Here is a 21829-nt window from a genome sequence, read left to right as displayed (position 1 = left end):
AATGTCAGGTTGTCAATCTGTTTATAGTGGCTGAAAACTGAAGTGGTAAAATATAATGTGTTAAGCTGCAGCATGTGTTGAGTCGAATGCTTTTGTTAAACTAACATGAAACCTGACAGATGAGTTGCATAACATTTTCTTTGCTCCCTTCATCCCTGTATAAGAGTCCTGGGTGTCTTCTTTACCCTGCGGGCGGTATAATAGAAAATGACATGGCTCAGACACCTTTGTCGAGCAGACGTGGTGGAAATCTTGTATAAGTGACGCAATCCCTTTAATGTGATTTCTTCTCCTTAAGATGCTAAAGAGGGATTACTTCAAGAATTAGCAGCCAGTCTTTACCTGCAACATGTCACTTCCCAGAATGCACGTCTGCTTGCATGAGAAAGCTGACTAGCCCACGATTTATCACCTGTACTAAAATGGCTGTGTTACAGTGGTGACAAAGGAAGCCACATTTGACTAGTTTGCCCTGTATTATCCCGTTACACAGGCTAATGAGGTAAGTGATTAGCATGTCAGCCTTCCTCCATTAGCATGCGCTGGGATTCACGATGATTTGTTTCGTCAAGTTATCGTTGTCTGTGCCTGCAATTCATCTGAGGCAGACAGCGGCGAGGGGCGAAGGGTATGCTAATGACTGTAAATCATTGATAAATACATTTTACAGTTGTTGTCGCAAATTTACTCTTGTTGACTCTATTCAAGTACAATGTAAAAAAAAACTGAAGCTTTAGTGGATAGTTTGTCTCTAAAAATTGCACAAAATATTATATATGAAATTTTACAGTTGGTACAAAGACACTGTATTGACCATTTGCTATCAATAATCTGTATTTGCTTTCCAAGACAGTTTTATTTTAGTATTTTTTTAACAACTATTGTGGTATTTATTAATATTTTGGCTTATATTATAGCTTATAATTAGCTTATTATATATTTTAAGTTTTGTATGTGCTAATATTACTTTTGTAACTTAAACATTAATTTTGGATGGGATTAATCGCGATTAATCGATTTGACAGCATCGAAGATGGCTGTAAAAATAAATCTACATTGTTTATCCTTTTGATCTATCATCCAAAAAATGCTATCTGGAGTGGAAGAAAAATCGAGAGTCAGGTTTGCAATTTTACCATTTATATTTGTCAGGTAACTGTGCGTTTAATGCTGCTTTCACACCAAACGCGAATAGAGCGTCAAAATCGTGTCTACCGTGTGTAGTTTGACGCGTGAACATTTTGAATCCATTCACGCGTCCGCTGCGAATTGGACGCACGTAGAAATCGAGCGTTTGAAGCGAATTAGACGCACGTTCAAGGCGCTCCAGGAGAAATATGTCATAAAACACCACTCTGCCTCTTTTCACTTTCATTAAAAATATATATTAAGCATTAATAGCCACACAAATGTGGTACAGGCAACTCCTACATTATCTTCACAGCATGTATATTTAAATATCCTTAAAAAATAAAGTTATGAAACTTCTCTTTGTCCTCAGTCAAACCGATTTGGCAGACAACAAATTATAGATTCATGACACCAAAGATCGCCCGTTAGATCTACACAAGACGCACCACTACAGGAAATCAGAGCCAGCGGCAAACGTCAGAAGGACTGGCCGAGGAAAGGCTGCTCACGCCGGGGTTTATGAGCACTGAGCACCCGGTGATCGCCTGGATCTCACAACTCCAAAAACACAAGATTATTTTTTTTAAATAGGTGTTCTCTTTATAAATAAACCACAGATTTTAGCTTTAAACAACTACATTGCCACCTGAAAACGTCTTAAACTACATTTTGTGACACAATAGTAGTATTTTTAATTTATGCAGGGTTTCTCATCACGTCACTTCACCACGTGACAGCAGCAAGCAGGCTCCTGATTGGTTAACGCGGCGCGAATTGACGCCAAAGTTCAGATTTTTCAACTCTGGCGCCAGACGCGAATTCGCTTCAAACGCGTGAATGCACAAAAAGCACCCCTCGCGCATAATGCGCGTATCGCGCAAAACGCTCAATTCGCGTCCAATTCGCGTCAGGCGGAATTGCATCCATCGTGCCACGTGAAACGTGTGTAACGCGCCGCAGGACCTCCAGACGCACGTCAACGCGCCTTTCCATTGACTTAACATGGAAATCACTCGCGCCAGACGCTCTATTTGTGTTCGGTGTGAACGCAGCATAACAAGTAACAAGTACCCTTGCAGACAAAATACTTTGTGATGGTAGACCAGTGTAATCAAAAACAGGGACCAGACAGTTATTTCAAAGATAATTTATTTGGTTTGAAACATATTTTTTTATATTTCCTCAAGATAAAAAATGCTGAAAATATTTCACCTTTCAAATGTAAAGAATCAGATCATCGAAATATGAAAGTTTTGTCATAATTTACTCACCCTCATGTTGTTTCAAACCTGCATATTTAAAAAAAAAGATCCGTTTTGTGCATACAATGCAATTCAGTGAGGCCTGAAACAACAGGCATTCCTTATATGGAGGGAAAACTTTTTTTTTTGTGTTCCACAGAAAAGTAATTCATATTTGAAATGGCATGAGGGTGAGTAAATGATGACACAATTGTATTTTATTTTTCACTACACTTTTACCTTAAAACAGTCTGCTATTGCGAAATGCCAAACAAATTTAATATTATGTAAATTATATTCAAATGCGTCTTGGATGTGTAGAATCCATGGATTTTTTCAGTTGAAGTAGAACAGTATAGGCACAGACTACAAAGCTGTTCTTGTTTACCAGGTATTTTCTTTCAAACAATCACGTCTTAGCAGATCAAAGTGTTTTCAACGTCTAGTTGCTTTGAAAAACAACCCCCTGCTGTCTTACGAGTTATGGCAGTACTAAAGATTTATTAAATATTTCATAGTCCTTAAGAGTGAACAGGTAAGACTGTCAATAAAAAACCCTGGAGCTCACAGACCTGCGCTATCGCAAGGACGTACTTAAATAATGACGTTTTATGATGTGTGAAATAAGACTGTGCTCTGATACAGCAGGGATCATCTCACAGTTATGTTCTTTTGGTCTAGATATGGTATAAAGTCATGTGTATCTGAAAACGATGTTAGCATTGAGTTAAGTGTATGACACATTACTGTAGTCTGTGACTTACACACACACACACACACACACACACACACACACACACACACACACACACACACACACACACACACACACACACACACACACACACACTTTGTGTTTTCATGTTTTATGGGGACTTTCCATAGTCATAATGATTTTTATACTTGTGGTGGGTATTCAGGGTGTCGCCTTGCAGTGGTTGGCCTCTTATCTCAAAGACAGAACCTTCCCTGTGAGCATGGGGAAGTCTTCTTCTTTATTAGTTCCCCTATTATGGGGTGTGCCCCAAGGGTCAATTTTAGGCCCACTTCTCTTTTCAATTTATATGCTGCCATTGGGTGCCATTTTAAAGAAATATAGGATCTTCTACCACTGCTATGTTGACGATACACAGTTTTATCTACCGGCAAAAAATTACAGTTCTTATCTCTTGGACGTACTGTGTGACTGTTTTGAGGAGATCAAATGTTGTATGGCTAATCATTTTTTGCAATTAAATTAAATGAAAGCAAAAGCGAAATTTTGATTTTCCGCCCATCCAGGTCTTCATCTCCTTTTAATTTAGGTTCTATCTCTGCCACTGTTCAACCTAATGTAAGGAATCTTGGGGTTACATTCGATTCGTCCCTACATTTTGAGAAACAAGTCAGTTCAGTGGTAAAGAGCAGCTTCTTTCACTTGAGATCGATTGCGAAATTTAAAACGTTTTTGTCTCCAAAAGATTTAGAGACCCTAATCCACGCCTTCATAACATCATGTCTGGACTACTGTAATTCCTTAGCCTGACAAGCCAGACCCACATCAAGATGTTGGGTCTGGGAATTAACCATTGGCAGGGCTCAATCCGAAGGGCGGGACAAATGGTTGTCTTTCAAATTCCCTCTGCAACCAGAGCAACGAAGAAGGTGAAGCGGAGCTAGTTGATAGATTAAACTTTCGCCGTATCCGGTCGGCAAAACTCCGAACACATCTTCCTTTCTTAAGAATGACTTCAGTGCCGTTCTTTGTTCTTTTCTCAAAGAAAATCTTTAATCCAAGTCTTCCAGAGTCGCGGCCAAAGTCGATTGGAAAGACCACTGTTCGCCGGCTTCTTTGTTTACAAGTAGCACGCGGAACAGCCGCAACTCTGCCACCATTATGTTAAGCCCGCCCACCGACTCGATACACGATGTGATTGGCCTGACCAGAGTTTGTTTTTTCCAGCTCGCAAGCCAACGGAGAGTTGCTAGACGACCCTGGCTGCAAATTAGATTTGCTGCCGCTATGGTGCGTCTAGATTTCTAGGCTAGTATTTCCCTGTACTGCGGCCTGCCTCAAACTACAATCTCTCGCCTGCAAATTGTCAAAAATGCTGCAGCGAGACTTCTTGCCAGCACAAAAAAGAAAGATCACATTTCATTTTAGTGACTTTACATTGGATTCCTAGTAAGTTCAGAATGGATTTTAAAGTTGCAGTATTTGTGTATAAGGCTCTATCTGGTGTTGCACCAAAATACATAAATGACCTTCTGATTCCTTACACTCCCCAAAGAACTCTTGGGTCTTGTAATCAGCTTCTTTTAACTGGCCCACCTTTTCGTTGTAAAACTAAGGGTGGTCGGGCCTTCTCTGCTGCTCTGGAACAGTCTGCCCTTCAATGTGAGGTCTGCTCCTTCATTAGCCAGTTTTAAATCGGCTCTTAATTGTCATCTGATTTTAAATAGATTGATATTGGTAGATTTTATATGAATTATTATTTTGGATTGTATCGAGTCTAATGTGTTTATATTGTGTATATGCCTTGTTTCTTTTTATGCTTTCTTTTATATGCACATTGTCTTACTGTACAGCACTTTGGCGTAACTCTGTTGCTTTTAAATGTGCTATAGAAATAAAATTTGACTTGACTTGACTACTGTACAAACTGTATATTCTATCCCCTTACACCAATCCTACCCCTAAACCTACCCACCACAGAAAACCTTCTGCATTTTTACATTTTACATAATACATTTCAAACCAAGTATACCTACTATACAGTATTGGATTTCATGTCGCAGCGACTTACTAGCATAAACATATCCATATTTATCATTCCAAATCGTGTGTAAGCATCCTCATGTTATGTTTCAGACTAACCCTTCACACTGTATTTATGTTGCTCTTGGTCTCTTTCCACTTGACCTGGCCATGTCATTCAACCTGAAAGAAGATTATCTGTGTCTACAACTGGCGCCCACACACTCAACAAGGCCAGGCGCTGTTGTAAGCCAGCCGTATTTAGATTTAGAGCACATTCACATTTACCTAGTTCCATGTTTGACCTGTGGATTACAGAAGCATCTCTCTGGCTCTTTGTTAATCCCTCATGCAGAAATCACACACACCTACACTCAGAAAACCCAGGGATACTGTACACCAGTGAACGCCAAATATAACAGGCTTACACTTGGGGAACAGGATTTACCAAGGTATTGTAGATTAGAGCAGTGAGTCCCTCGTTGGACGTGTTCATTTGAAGGAATGTAATGCCAGAACATTGTCCAACATGAGGAAATCATTCTGGAGCATGTGGAGCCTGTACGAATGATGCTTATATATGTATGCAACAATTTACAGTAAAGGCCAATTTATACTTCTGCGTCGAGTGTACGCCGTTGCTACACCGTAGGCTGTGATGCGCGCGTACCCTACGACGTACCCTGACGCGCACCTCTCCAAAAATGTAACAACGCGCCAATTCTACGCGGACCGCAAGCGCTGTGATTGGTCTGCCAGAACTCTTCCCTCAGCTCAATAAATAAATAAAGAAATCTGCGATAGGAGTGTGTGTGTCCAGAAATGGGATGATAGTTTCATCCTTACATCTGCTATATAACACAATGTTTTGTAGTACAGAGATATATAGATTTGCTGTGTATAGTTTATTTATTTTCTCATTAAAACCAAAGATGTTAATCAGTGATTGTATATCAAGAACAGGGACACATTTGGGTGCATTTCGTTTTGTGATTTCAACGGAACGAATACTCTCGCAACAGCAATCGATTGAAGCCAGGGGCGTAAATTTCATCTAACAGTTGGGGGGGACAATAAACATGAAATTTCTCAAGAGCAATTTTTGAAGGGGACACAAATAATACAGCCAAAATCGTACTTGTAAGGATATGTGTACCACAAAAAAAAAAAAAAAAATCGTACTTATTTGGCGTACTGAAAAATTATCTAATGTCCGTTTTTCTTTTCTCTGTCATTTTATCTGACCAACAACACAAAGCGACAGTTGTTTAAATACGATTAAGGTTCACCACGCAATCATATTATAATTATAAAATTATCTTGCGTCCTCCACATAGTATTTTATACTATGATATTCAGATATTTAGATATTCAACTGCAGCAAGCCCTCTGATCTGCCACTTATCATATTGAGCAAAACCCTACACAGATCTGACAGAATGGCCGTGCGCATATACTTTCGGTTTAGAATTAGCGCTAATTTTTTTTATTTGGGGGCGGGTTGCTTGAATTTTGGGTTCATTAGCCTATTATTCGTAATGAAAAACACAGCAACAAAACTACAATGACACACTCCCTTAAATAGGCGCTTTTACATTTCGCTTTGAAACCAAATCTTCGATCATCTTGTCTGTCAGCTGTTTGCTCGTTCGGCTCGTGCTGTATTGAGCAGACACGTTCAGTTTTTAATTGTTGTGTCTGTTCTCTAACTGAACTAAATGATTTTATTACTATAAAAATGAAAACGACGGTGGCCCGGAGCGGTGCCGCGGTGGGCAAGTGATGGTAACAGTATTTTGCCTAATCTGTATTAAAGAGAAAAGAGTCACTTCATCTGATGTTTAAAGTGAATAAAATAGCCTTGACAGCTACTTGGTGTTTCACAACTGCTGTCTGAAGAGCTTTGTTCTCTCCCCAAACCTGTGGTAGTTTTTTACGGTCTATGGGTAACGTTAGTTGAGGTGCGCGGTGGATCAAACCCACTGTGGGGCAAGGAGGAGGGGGGACTCAAAATGTTTCTAAACTTAAAACGCATTTTTTGTCCCGTTTGCGTTTGTATTGTTTTACTACGTGCACATTTATTTTAAGTATATATTGTTATATTATTTAAAATACTCAGCATGGTTTTTAGGGGGGGACAGCCCTCAGATTGGGGGAGTCCTGCCCCCCCCGCGATTTACGCCCCTGATTGAAGCGCTCGTCTGCACGAGCTACCGATACTGAAAACAGCGCCACAAGCTCTCTGCATGATTTCGGAAACGGATTCCAGCGCCATATCGCCTCTTATTTACCTCTACTAATCAACTAGAGATGCTTAATTTGTATTAGATACAACAACTCAAGCTGCAAGAAAAGCCGCAAACTGACGCCATGACGGCTGCTGATACTCCCGCAATATAAACAAGCTGCTTCTTCGGCTTTTGCCTTGATACTGTGGGTTACCATCAACATGCCCGTGGACACTGCCTACTAGCGGTCTGCATGTGTAATTGCAACAAAAACAAAAATGGACAAAAACGCAGAAGTATAAATGAAAACCAACGCGTAACTCGCGCCGTAGAGGATACGCCGTAGGTCCGACGCAGAAGTATAAATCAGCCTTTAGGTTCAATTTGCTTACATTAGCATTTGGTAGTCTAGGTTCATATTCACTTCTGCTTATGGCAATACATTCTTATAATTTATCATTACATCATTTGTATATTTATCAATCAATGAATCATTTACATGTTATCAATTAACTGTTTACATGTTAATGCATTCTATGATAATGTGTGTGTGTGTGTGTGTGTGTGTGTGTGTGTGTGTGTGTGTGTGTGTGTGTGTGTGTGTGTGTGTGTGTGTGTGTGTGTGTATTTTTGTATACACATATGTATATATACACCGATCAGGCATAACATTATGACCAATATTGTGTTGGTCCCCCTTTTGCTGCCAAAACAGCCCTGACCCGTCATGGCATGAACTCCAATAGACCCCTGAAGGTGTGCTGTGGTATCTGGCACCAAGATCCTTTAAGTTCTGTAAGTTGCGAGGTGGGGCCTCCATGGATCGAACTTGTTTGTTCAGCACATCCCACAGGGATGGGGAATTTTCCAGGCCAAGTCAACAACCATTCCTGAACCATTTCTTTGTGACAGGGCGCATTATCCTGCTGAAAGAGGCCACAGCTACCAGGAAATATTGTTTCCATGAAAGGGTGTACATGGTCTGCAACAATGCTTATGGTGGTACGTGTCAAAGTAACATCCATATGGTTTCCAAGCAGAACATTGCCCAAAGCTGGCTTGCTCTCTACCCATAGAGCATTCTGGTGCCATGTATTCCCCAGGTTAGTGATGCACACACACCCGGCCATCCACATAATGTAAAAGAAAACATGATTCATCAGAACAGGCCACCATCTGTCATTGCTCTGTGGTCCAGTTCTGATGCTCAAGTGTCCACTGTTGGTGCTTTCGGGGATGGACAGGGGTCAGCATGGGCACCCTGACTGGTCTGCGGCTATGCAGCCCCATACGCAACAAACTGCGATGCACTGTGTATTCTGACACCTTTCTATCAGAACCAGCATTAACTTCTTGAGAAATTTGAGCTACAGTAGCTCGTCTGTTTGATCAGACCACACAGGCCAGCCTTCGCTCCCCACGTGCATCAATGAGCCTTGGTTGCCCATGACCCTGTCGCCGGTTCACTACTATTCCTTCCTTGGACCATTTTTGATAGATACTGACCACTGCAGACCAGGAACACCCCACAAGAGCTGAAGTTTTGGAGATGATCTAACCTAGTCATCTAGCCATCACAATTTGGCCCTTGTCAAACTCGCTCAAATCCTTACACTTATCCACTTATTTCAATGTCCACTTGCTGCCTAATATATCCCACCCACCAACAGGTGCCGTGATGAAGCATGATTAGTTATGCAGTTTTGCAGTTATTCTGCATGATCATATTCTACATCCCTTTATCCTATACCCAAAACCTAAACTTAACACCTTACTAACTTAATAGTTTATTGAGGCAAAAGTCATAGATAATACACTTAGTTAAGAGTGAGAACTGGACCCTAATCTGTACTTCCTTTTATTCATGAAAACAAAGTATTAATTGCAAGGCATTGCAAATCCAATATAATGAATATGCACTATATTTACAGACATCAAATTATTGCCAAACGTTCAAACATTCAATAAAAAAGCTAAGTTGTTTTATGATTCCTGGGGAAGAAGCTGAGCTGTATCAGACAGCAAAGTTTACTCAAATAGAGCATTTGAATTACTTAGAGCAGTTTCTGCATATTAAGTTGGGATTGGAAGTATTTTAACATCAAACAAAATGGCACATTTTACATTTAAGAATAATAGCAGGTTTGGAAAACACATTATAAATTGGGTCACAGCACAGATTCAGTGGTCCAAAATGGAAGAACATTAAATGCCACAATTCCTTTCTGCTCGCACAATACCAAAAGAGGGAGGCAGAAAAAGAGAAGAGATAAATAAAGAAGGAAGAGATAGGGATAAAGAGGTGTGTGAGACAGAATTGGGCCCGCATGTGGATCCACAGGCAGAGAACATTTGTGATCCGCCTCACTGCACCGTGGGAGAGCGTTTCCTAGCCCTGGATTACCGCAGCACATTGAATAGACCAAAGACACTTTGAGAGAAAGTGTGTGTACATCAGTAGGAGATAAACACAGTACTGTGGAATGCTTATTTTCTCTGCATCAGTAGAAAATCCGGATTCGGCCCAGTCTCCTTTACTCTTCCAGTGGAAGTCCACACTGGTTGCAAACCTGTTTATCTGGGAAACCTGTTTATCAAACATGGGACTAATTAGACTTGCATTGTAAACATCGCATTGTCTGCCTCAGCATTGCATTGTCTGAGAGTGCAGCGCATAGACACGGTGAGCCCAAATTGTTGATTTTTGCTAGTTACAAAGGACAATTTGCATCTGAAATGAGGGCTGTCATCTTTTACACTCTGAAAAATGAAGGTTTGTAAGGGTTTTCACAGCAATGTCATAGAAGAACCATTTTGAGTTCCATTAACCTTTCTGTGAACAGTTCTTAAAAGACCAATTTTATTAGTGTGAACACATTTTAATAATCTAAAAAAATACTATTAAAGGGGGGGTGAAACACTCAGTTTCAGTCAATCTCATGTCAATCTTGAGTGCCTATAGAGTAGTATTGCATCCTTCATATCTCCGAAAAGTCTTTAGTTTTATTATATTTATAAAAGAAAGATAGGCTGTACCGAGTGGCTGGGGGCATATAGTGTGGGCGGAGCTAAAGAATGACGAGCACGCGCAGCTATTGCGTTGAAAGCGTCTGAAAGCTGTGACATCCTTAAACATGGAAAAAAAAATCATCCTAAATAAACCATTGAGATCAATCAGATTTAGCCATACATATATGATCCAGAATCAGTTCTAGAGGCTGAAATTGAACGGGAGAAGCAGCAACGATGACTACAGCAGGATGTCTCAATGATATGTACTGTAACTGTAACTTATATACTTGCTTAGCGGCTTGTCATGCGTGAGTTTTACAACATTTGTGTGCGTTTACTCATTGTTTATGAGGACATAATTTGGTTTATGGACTGTATGCGATTTAATTTTAGCAGTAGCAAGCGGAAAGCGTGTTTACATAGAAAAACAATGGAATAGTAGCGCATTTGAATGTATGAGTCGATAGCCAAGAACACAAAGACATTTGAAGCAGTTTTACTCACCGCCTGCCTCCAACACACGACCGTGAACCTTAATCGCTGGGACTGCTCCATCTTTCAGCATTAGACGAGCTACAAATCCGGAGTTGAACCAGGCCTTGTTTATAAACCATCGTCGCCGAAATGCTCAGAACAAACAAAACACTTGCACAACTCCATTGCTGCTACGGAAAAACAAACTCCATCCACTTCCCCATTAACGCTGGGTTCTTTGGGAAGCTGTGCAGGGTTGTCTTGCCCTGACAACCAAAAACACACATCTTTGGTGACATTGTTGATTTCGTGAAGTCCTGTGACTGCAGCACAGCCGGCTTCCCTAAAGCGTTTGCTCTCTCGTTCTAGTTGTGTGCGCGCCATTCCGGGAGCGCCAGCCCGTATGGCGCGTACAAGGACATTCCGCCCTATCTGACGTCAGATAGACCCATACTCTGAAAAAACTTTCCGAAACTTATGAGAAACTGGAAGGAGTTTTTTTTGGCACAGAAATAGTGCATCAAACGTCCAACTTTTTATTTTTAAACTTTGTTCATGTTTAGGATGGGATTCCAAGTCTTTAACAGTGTAAAAAGCTCAGTATGCATGAAACCCCCTTTAAGAACCTTTAGTTCAGTGGTAAGGTTTTATGGATGTTAAAGGGTCCTTTATGGATGCCAATAATGCCAATAAGGAACCTTTATTTTTAAGAGTGGCATGTGCTACAGCAAGCATTGCTATGACTATTTCGAAATAGGGAATTATTTCCTTAACTTTAAAGGGGACATAACACACACCGTTTCTGCAAATCTCATGTTAATCTTGAGTACCTATAGAGTAGTATTGCATCCTTCATATCTCAGAAGAGTCTTTAGTTTTATCATATTTATAAAAGACAGATACACTGTACCGATTCTTTTCGAAAACAGCCGAATTCGTGGAGGCGTGCAGTGGGCGGAGCTAAAGAGTCACGAGCACACACACACAATACATAATTGCATTATCCTTGTATAACTTTAGATTCCCTATACGTTTTTGTTTTTTTACATTACATGCACTTATGCACTGATTGCCAACAAAACAGACATTTGATGCAGTTTGACCGGGATCTTTTATCGCTGGGACGGCTCCCTCTTTCAGTTTCAAATGATTTGTAAATCCAGCGTCGAGCTGGGCCTTGTTCATAAAACATTCGTCACCGAAATGCCGGGAACAAACAAACACACTTGCACAACTCCGTTGCTGCTCCGGAAAAACTTACAACCAAAAACACACTTCTTTAGTGACATTGTTGATTTCATGGTCTAAAAACAAAATGACAGCGTTGCTGACGGCTTCTGTAACCCAACTGAAGCTTGTTGATGGGTCTGCTCTTGCTCTTACTCTGGTTGATGTGGTCTCGCTCTCTCATCCGGGAGAAGTGCCCATACAGGGAATTCCGCCCTTTATGACGTCATGCAGGGCCATACTTGAAAAAAAAACTTTATGAAACGTATACGAATCCTGAAGGAGTGTATATGGCACAGAAATACTCTGTCACGGCATTTTCTTTAATCTTATTTTTTAAGTTGCCAGCCACCGCACGGGTTTTTGATCATTTTCACAAAAATGTAATGGCCCATAGAATATTCTGTTGTATGAATATCTGAGCATGCAATATATCAAAAGAAAGAGCAGACCATCTGCTTTTAAACAAAAGCTTCATGCATAGCTTCATGCATTCCTAAATATGGGTAAGTTTCATAAGCTGAGAAAATCAGATCCAGATCAGATTCAGAACGATGATGAAACACAGATGGAGTAGATTGAGTCCATCAACACCCCTAATGCTTGCACAGTCCTAGAGCTCGTCCTGGGTCAACATTTCATTCAGTAACATTAGGCAGTTTTGATTTATATGATGTTTAATATTGATGATCAAGTTATTTTACATATTGATCTGCTTACATGTGATCGCTTGTTTTGATCAGGAGATTCTGTACTTATTCAGAATATGCGTAATAGCGCCCCCTAGCGCATAACAGTGAAAACACGGAAACTGTGTTTTTGGCGGGGAAGTGTTTTCTCACAAATAACGGAAAATTCCGTGTTTGGCTGGGAAGAGTTTTCTCACAAATAACGGAAAATTCCGTGTTTGGCAGGGACGAGTTTTCTCACAAAAAACTGAAAATTCCGTGTTTGGCAGGTACGAGTTTTCTCACAAAAAACTGAAAATTCCGTGTTTGGCGGGGAAGAGTTTTCTCACAAATAACGGAAAAGTCTGTGTTTGGCGGGGAAGAGTTTTCTCAAAAAAACCTGAAAATTCTGTGTTTGGCGGGGAAGAGTTTTCTCACAAAAAACGGAAAATTCCGTGTTTGGCGGGGAATAGTTTTCTCACAAATAACGGAAAATTCTGTGTTTGGCGGGGAAGAGTTTTCTCACAAAAAACGGAAAATTCTGTGTTTGGCGGGGAAGAGTTTTCTCACAAAAAACGGAAAATTCCGTGTTTGGCGGGGAAGAGTTTTCTCACAAATAACGGAAAATTCTGTGTTTGACGAGGAAAGAGTTAACAGCGTAAATAAGTCAGAATGCATGAAATAGCATTAGACATCGCCTTTAAACATTTCAATGCACATATTAGAAAATGAATTGTGACCAAAAATCTTCCACGCACCTCATGTCTGATCTTTCTGACTATCGCATATGCATATGACAAAAACCAGTAATACAGTTGCCAAACCAACTGTGTGAACCCAGAGGCAGTGAACAAATAATAATGCTTCCATGCATGAAAATGCCATCATTATTTTCTCTAAAGGAAAATAATGTCATTTTGTAAGGTTTTTGCTACATTAGGAGTTGTGAACAGCATGTTGACTTGTAGTCTGATTGATGTTGCATCTCTCTTGTCTTTTTATTTCCACATGTGGCAACTAAAAGTCAGAATAAATTGCGTATTGTAGTATTTGGATAAGGTTACTGTTTAATTTATTTTAGCAAGCCATTTCTTACTCCCCCATCTTTAACTAGAGCATAATGCCAACATCAAAAATGTTTGGTGTCTGTATTTGTTATGCTTTTGAAAGAAGCCTTTCTGCTCACCATGTTTTATGATTTGATGTTTTAATATATTTTAAAATGTAATTTATTCAGATGATGGAAAAGCTGAATTTTCAGAAGCTTTTTTTTTTTGGTGGAAATCATGATACCTCTTTTTGATTAATAGAAAGGACAGCATTTAAAAAAAATGAATGTAAATTATAATATATCAATTATATCAATTATAAATATATTTTACAAAAATATAAATATTTTTAACATTTTAAATGTCTTTAGTGTCACTTTTGATTTTAATACGGCATTTCTTTCCCAAAAAAAAAAAAAAAAAGATTCCAAATGTATTTTACGGTAGTGCACATATATGAATAACTTGGTTAGCAAGTTGTCAAACACTGAAAGCAGCGTTTGCTATAGATAATGACAGAGGAAAGAAGCACCATTTGATCTTTCGCTTCTGTAAATATCAATGTTAAACATAGTTAAGGCTTTATATGTTTTGGTAGTGTTTGAACTTAAGAAGTATAACAAATTGAAAATAATAAAACGAGTCTGATCATTTGTACTTTTATTTTTCTTTTAGGTTTAATGTGAACACATTTCATCTTAAGAAACCGTGTAGACTTTCCATTCATTAGATGTATTGGAATTGGTTGTATTAGCCTTGATATTTCCTGGTATTGATTTGAAAAGAAAGTACTGTAAGTGGCTTTGACTAGAACTTTGTGTCTTAGTGAAATCTTTGTTTCCAAAGAGAAGTTTACCTGATGTCCTTGAATTGATATAAAGTGGTGGTTTGAGTGAACCAGTTTACTCTTGTAGTTGCGTAAACTCAGAAATGAGGTGTTTGCTCAGCGGGTTAGCATATGACTTGATGTTTTGTGACAGATACAGTTTTACAGTGACACAGTGACAGCAGTCTTCTCTGTCATAAATATCCAAGGGAAAACAATCAAACAACAGCAATAAAAATAGCTAATTAATCCCACTGTTGTTTATTGTCATTTAAAAAAAATGCAGTTTTGTAAGAAATAATATAGCAGGTAAATTGACAGATGTTAATTTTGGACCCTGTCTTGTAACCTATGACCAGGAGTAAAACATATAACCATATCACGAAAGATGGCAACACAAATTACACCACCACATGCAGCCGACTTCATCCATTGTTGTCAGTGCTCTGAGTGATTGTGTGCAGGAAAAGAGAGTCAAGGTTGTCTGTGAGAGTGGGCAAACAGAAGGAAACGTGACAGGCAGGCTCATTTTCAAGCAGCAAGGTTGGTTAAGATTATAAGCTGTATTACTGACTAACCGAGCAATCGCTCCCTGCCAGCCACTGACAGCCTTGTTACATGACAAAAGCTTAATTTACTTGTCAAAAAAACAACATTTCTCTCCCTCTCTCTTCAGTATTCCTCTTTTCTTTCTCTGAATAGCGACATTAGGACAGAATGTCTGTCTGTCTGTCCGTCCGTGAATGAGTTGGAGTGGTTATTAAATTATATACAACATTTTAATTATATCTGTCCAGCCGTCCGTCCTTCCATTATTAACTCTAATCAATGTCATATAAATTCAAGTTAAATTAAAATGTATAACTATAAATACAATTTATAAACAAGCACAAATGTAGTAATACATTTTTCATGTTTGTTCAATAATTTATTATATATAAATATAATAAATTAATGAACAAATAAAAATATCTGAATGTCTAAAATATACAAATAAAATATAATAATTTAGTGTGTGTGTGTATATATATATATATATTAGTGCTGTCAAACGATTAAAATATTTAATCGCGATTAATCGCATTAATGCCATAGTTAACTCACAATTAATCACAATTAATCGCACATTTTTATTTATTCTAAATGTCCCTTGATTTCTTTTTGTCCCATTATTTTTTCTTATTTTAATGCTCTTATCAACATAGAAAAGTGGATCGGCTTGCTTTGTTCAAATGTTTGTTTTATTGAAAACAACATTGGCATACTGTAGTGTTCGATTTCACACCAACATTCTCACTTGAAGCAGTCATTCACACTTGGAGCAAATAATCGCTCACACAATGTAACACTGTCCATCAATAAAAGGGTGAAAAAAAATACTTTGTTGCACAAACAGCCCCTTCAACAGCCCTTTTTAAGGGATCAAAACAGGGTGATACAAAATAAAATTACAAAGTGCACATGCAAGGTAAACTAGGACTCCGCCTATAGTGCAGTTAAACCAGGGGTCGCCAACTAGCGGACTCCGGTCCAAATCCGGACCGCGAAGCCTTTTGACGTAGGCTAATGAAACAGTTAACGTTGCAATGCTCACTGTTGCGTTCAGACCCAGACGCGCGGTCAAGCATGCAGGTGCACCGGACGCGAATGACGCGACATGCACGCCGCTTAATTCGCGCCGCAGAATGTCTATTTGCGTCTTTGCATTGACTTAAATCACTCGCGCAAAACGCTTCATTTGCGTCCGGTGTGAATGCACCATCAGAGCAGAAAGCAGCGCTCAAGACAAGCACTTTTAGTTGAAGACCCCTGAGTTAAACCATGGCATAATACGTTTCTCATTTCGGCGTCTCACGCTTGCCATCCACGTCTACTCTTTTAATGGCCCAAACAAGTGTGGGCAGCCGCAGCGTGCCTGATGTTTTGTTTCCGGTCTAGCTACATCCGGAGTGGTGTTGTAGTTTTTCTAACGTTACTAGTTGCTGCAACAGCATGTGAAAAAACTACAAAGTTTGTTAGACCAAAAAGAACGTTAATCTCGCGATAAAAAAATTGACGCCGTTAAAATAGGTTTGCGTTAACGTCGTTAATAACGCGTTTAACTGACAGCACTAATATATATATAAAAGAAAAGAACCGGTTCATAATAGTCATATTTAAGAGTGAGAATTGAACTGTTTATATTCATTTAGAGTACAAGTACGTTTTGCGCTACTGATTCATTGTTTTGGAAAATCGGTTCATGGTTCCCATAATTATTTGTGAGTGGTTGCCATGGCATTCCTATGTGGTTTCCATTGTGTTCTGGGTGGTTGCTAGGGCGTTGCTAAGTAGTATAATATAAAAGGCCTTTGTAATGTGTATTTGTTGACTACATTCTAAATAAACTACAACAACATATATTTTTTGTCCTGTTGCTCTCTCTGACACATACCTGATGCTCATTCATTATGCAGGTCATTATGTGGCTCATTATGTTTTTTTTTGTCTCTCAAGTGGGATTCACAGCATTATTCATGATCATTCACACCCCTTCGCATTCAGCCTTTGTAAAGAAAAAGTGTCTTACAAAATGTAAATCAATATATTGTTTTATGGGAATGAGTAGGCTCAATGATTCTCACATCAGTTTGAAGCAAAAACTCTAGGCAACATCACCCATTAGTCAAAAGTATTGTGGACACATATCTATTGTATGTTTTGTGGCCATAATTCAGTGACTTACATTTTTAAAAAAAATCATGCATAAACATTATTCTCTCAAAAAAACAAGCATGTACATTAGGGATGCACCGATATGAACATTTTGGCCGATACCGATAACCGATAATTCTTAATATTTGAAAGCCGATAACCGATATATTGGCCGATAAATCTAAATACAAATTTTAATAAACTCTGAGAGCCTGATTACAAAAACAAAAGGCTCACCATTAAAAGCCATGCTCCAAACACTTCAACATAAATCAAACCTATACACTACAGTAGCCTATTTGAACCAGTGTAAGATTCCTTACCGTTTCAAATTAATTTTACACTCCTATGGCCAAATTTTTTTTTTTTAACACTTTACAATAAGGTTTAATTTTTGTTAGTATTAGTTAACCAACAATGAATGAACAATACTTCAACAGGATTTATTAATTTTAGTTCATGTTAATCTCAACATATTCAGACCCAAAGTTGTGTCTTTTAACATTAGGTATGAACTGTGAATGGACTGTTACAAAACACAAACATTTTATTACTAAAAGAAACAAAGGTTATTGCTCTCTGTTTGTTCATGATAGTTAATGCATTAATAAAATGAGACCTTGTTTGTAAAATGTTACCAAAAATTATATTGACTAAAAAATAAAAATAATATACCTAAATAATGCAAACAAGTAGCCTAATTGAACAGCATTACTTAGGCTGCATAATAAAGAATCAGAATGCAAGTGCATGAAATAACCTCCGCACAGACGATAAAGAAATGGTTTTAATCAAACCATATTGTTGATGGAAATGATACAAGAACAATAAAAGTGCTAATTATAAAAAATAATGCTTCTGTGTTTTTGAAAAAAAAAATATGTTTAATATTACAGTAATAGTAAACATCTGTAATATTAGTCTAGTCTATTAGGAATAATGTTGCTGTTTGAGAGCGCGCTGAAGCTGGAGAGAATGAACGAACAACCATAAACTGAAGCGCTTAGAAGTTTAATTAACAACTAAACGCATCATATATGAGAACAATCAGATATTTATACAAAATAAATATAATATTACAACATATATTAGCACAAAATCACGCATAGGTGAAGGGTTATAACTCCTGTGGATGCTCTTCCCCTGTTTGAGAGCGTGCTGAAACTTAAGATGATCACCGGTACAGTGAAGCACTGCGGGTTATTGACTTAACGAAACACATCCTATATGACTTTAATCAGATGTTTATACTACAAAAACGTAATATTACGACTTACATATGCTTAAAATGACGCGAATGCACAAGCGAACTTGACTGTGCTGGTCAGAATGCGTTGTTGACGCTTCCCACAACAGCGCGCTGAAAAACAACTAAACCCAGAGAATTCACTACGTTTTATAACAGAAATATTCTCATTGCAGTGTTATGTATAGGACAGTCCCAGTAGTTATTAATGCTGTGCATTTCTGTTTGAAATGCGCGCGCCGGTACAATGAAGTGCTTTTACTGCATCGTTAATTAACTCAACCAAACGCATCCTATATGGGATTATATACACAAAATAATAAATATAATATTACAACTTACAATGGCACAAAAGGCTGTGAATGCACAAGCAAACTTGACTGTGCTCGTCATGAAGGATTAACTCCGTGGGCGCGCGCTGAAGCTAAAGACCGGTACAATGAAGTGCTTTACTGCATCGTTTATTAACTCAAACCAAACGCATCCTATATGATATTACATACACAGAATAATAATAAATATAATATTACAACTTACAATGGCACAAAAGGCTGTGAATGCACAAGCGAACTTGACTGTGCTCGTCATGAAGGTGTAACTCCGTGGGCGCGCTCTTCCCTCAACAAACGCGCTGAAACACAACACTCTTTTACAGCCTATTCTATTCTCATTATCATTTTATGTAGATTATAGAAGACTTGCGCTGCACATGTTGCACATAACTGTATTTTCCTTTTCGAAGTGATTCCAAACATATTTAGAGCAATTCAAACCCATCATGGTGGACAGCGCGTCCGTCTCAGCTGAAGGAAATAATACATTATCTATCGGCTTGACTATATCGGTCAAATTTTCTTATTGGACCGATAACGATAACATCAAAAATAATCATTTATCGGCCGATAACGATATGTTGCCGATATATCGTGCATCCCTAATGTACATACATGTTGCTCTCATATTATGGTAGCCCATTTTGTGCTGAACACAGTGTAAAGACACTTTTGCCATTAATATGTTTATAAGCAACTGAAAAAAGCACAAATGTCAAAGCATGACATGATCAAAACGCATGACAGAGCATGTCAAAACTTCTAAAGCAACCTGATCTCACAGAATTCCGTGAAATGAACACGGGCCCCATAACTCAAAATCTGTGGCAGTTTCACGGAATCGGCGCAAATTCCGTTATGGGTCCACGCCTATGTAAGTCAATGACAGTATACAGACGCGTTGGGCATGGTTATCATCATGAAACTATGATTTTTGCCATTATGACATGGAGTGTGATTCTCGATTTAATCAGCCAGCATAATTTTATTTATAATTATTTTAATTTTTTATTTATTTACAGTATTTAGACACATTTTGAACACGTAACCCAATCCCTTCCCTAAACCTACCCATTTGTGTATTATAAAAAACTGGATATAACAGGCAGATACGACTGCAGCCACAATTTATTCAAAAAGTACAAGTGTTCCGAGGCCAAACGATAAATTTGTGTGAAGAAAATCCCCTAAAGCGATCAGCAGCGTCGAGTCCATCCACCAAAGATCAAAAACACATTTCAAATTTTACAGCCGGAAGAAACGTTACATCAGCTTTGACAGCATTGGCTGTCGTATGTCTCGTGACCAATTGCGTCATTACGTCGGCTTTGATTTTAAAATGCCATTGGCTCTCGTGTGTCTCATGACAGATTGCATCACGCTAAAGAGTCGTGTGTATCATTTGAAAGAGATATAAATGAGTGTGTTCACGGAGCGGCGGGATCATCATTTTAGAGATTAAAACATTAAAGGGTTAGTTCACCCAAAAATGAAAATTCTGTCATTAATTACTCACCCTCATGTCGTTCGACACCCGTAAGACCTCCGTTCATCTTCGGAACACAAATGAAGATATTTTAGTTGAAAGCTGATGGCTGAGAAAGGCTTCAGATAGGCCTCCATTGGCATTCAGTACATTTACACTCCCAAGACCCATAAAAGGCACTTAAAACGTCGTTACAAAGTCCATCTCACCACAGTGGCTCTACAATAATTTTACGATGTGACGACAATAGTTTTTGTGCGCAAAAAAAATAAAAATAATGACTTTATCCAACTTGTTCTTGTCTTCCGTGTGTGCCTCCACGACGCATGCGTGAGAATATGACGTAGATCCGGCGTTCGGACACATGACCCAGAAGCTATTTGTTTACAAGCAGAGGAAGACGCGCGTATCTAAGCTGTTGAATTCTACATTTATCGTGCTTTAGGTCTCGGCGTAGTTCTCAAAATGGGGTTAAAGTGTGCACTTCATGGATTCCCGAATGCCGGCGCTACGTCATATTCTCGCGCATGCGTCGTGGAGGCACACACGGAAGACAAGAACAAGTTGGATAAAGGTGTTATTTAGATTTTTTTTTGCGCACAAAAACTATTGTCGTTGCATCGTAAAATTATTGTAGAGTCACTGTGGTGAGATGGACTTTGTAACAACGTTTTAAGTGCCTTTTATGGGTCTTGGGAGTGTAAATGTACTGAATGCCAATGGAGGCCTATCTGAAGCCTTTCTCAGCCATCAGCTTTCAACAAAAATATCTTCATTCGTGTTCCGAAGATGAACGGAGGTCCTACGGGTGTCGAACGACATGAGGGTGAGTAATTAATGACAGAATTTTCATTTTTGGGTGAACTAACCCTTTAAGATCAACTCTGTTCTTTACATGAAGACATTGTGTGACTTCAGAAGACTTGGAATGCAACATGAGTTAATACTTTTATGCTGTATTTGGTCAGTTTTTGCAATAAATTCCTGTGACTATACTTTTATTTGCCTGTTATGTGTTTTATATTGTTGAGAGTGGGTAGGTTTAGGGTAGGAGTGGAGTTAGTTGCTCCAAAATATAAAAGTAGCCTATAAATATTCATAAAATAATGTCTAAATTTTTACTGTCATTGACTTGCATAGGAAACACTTCCGTGGACCCATCACGGAATTTTCGGCGATTCCGTGAAACTGCCACGGATTTTGAGTTAAGGGGCCCGTGTTCATTTCACAGAATTCTGTGAGACCAGGTAGTCTAAAGGGCCCCAAAACAGCTCAGACTTCAGAGGGTTAAAACGTCTTCTGGGTGGTTGATCATAGATATGGCTTGGATGGATGGATGTAAGTCTGTTTGTTTGCTTTTTTAATCGAAAGGATAAACTGAATGTCTGTTCACTTAGAAAAGTAATTTAATACCTCAATCTTCTCAAGCCACGTCAGTTTAGTTATCATTTCTAACAACTAGCCAATAGCAAATTAAG

At 38.7% G+C, this 21829-nt stretch overlaps 1 protein-coding gene across 1 annotated transcript in view; it reads left to right on the top strand.

Moving 5' to 3' along the window:
* Positions 1-414: 414 nt before the first annotated feature.
* The window catches only part of LOC307117044 (cadherin-18), a 234164-nt gene continuing 212749 nt past the window's right edge, over positions 415-21829 (top strand). Inside the window, exon 1 of the mRNA XM_079801713.1 lies at positions 415-502. The gene's annotated coding sequence lies outside the window, so the exon portion shown is untranslated. The remainder of the gene's footprint in view (positions 503-21829) is intronic.

The sequence above is a fragment of the Gobio gobio genome (genome assembly GCF_949357685.1).
Source record: "Gobio gobio genome assembly, chromosome: 20".
NCBI lineage: Eukaryota > Metazoa > Chordata > Actinopteri > Cypriniformes > Gobionidae > Gobio > Gobio gobio.
This window is presented reverse-complemented; position numbering and strand designations above follow the sequence as displayed.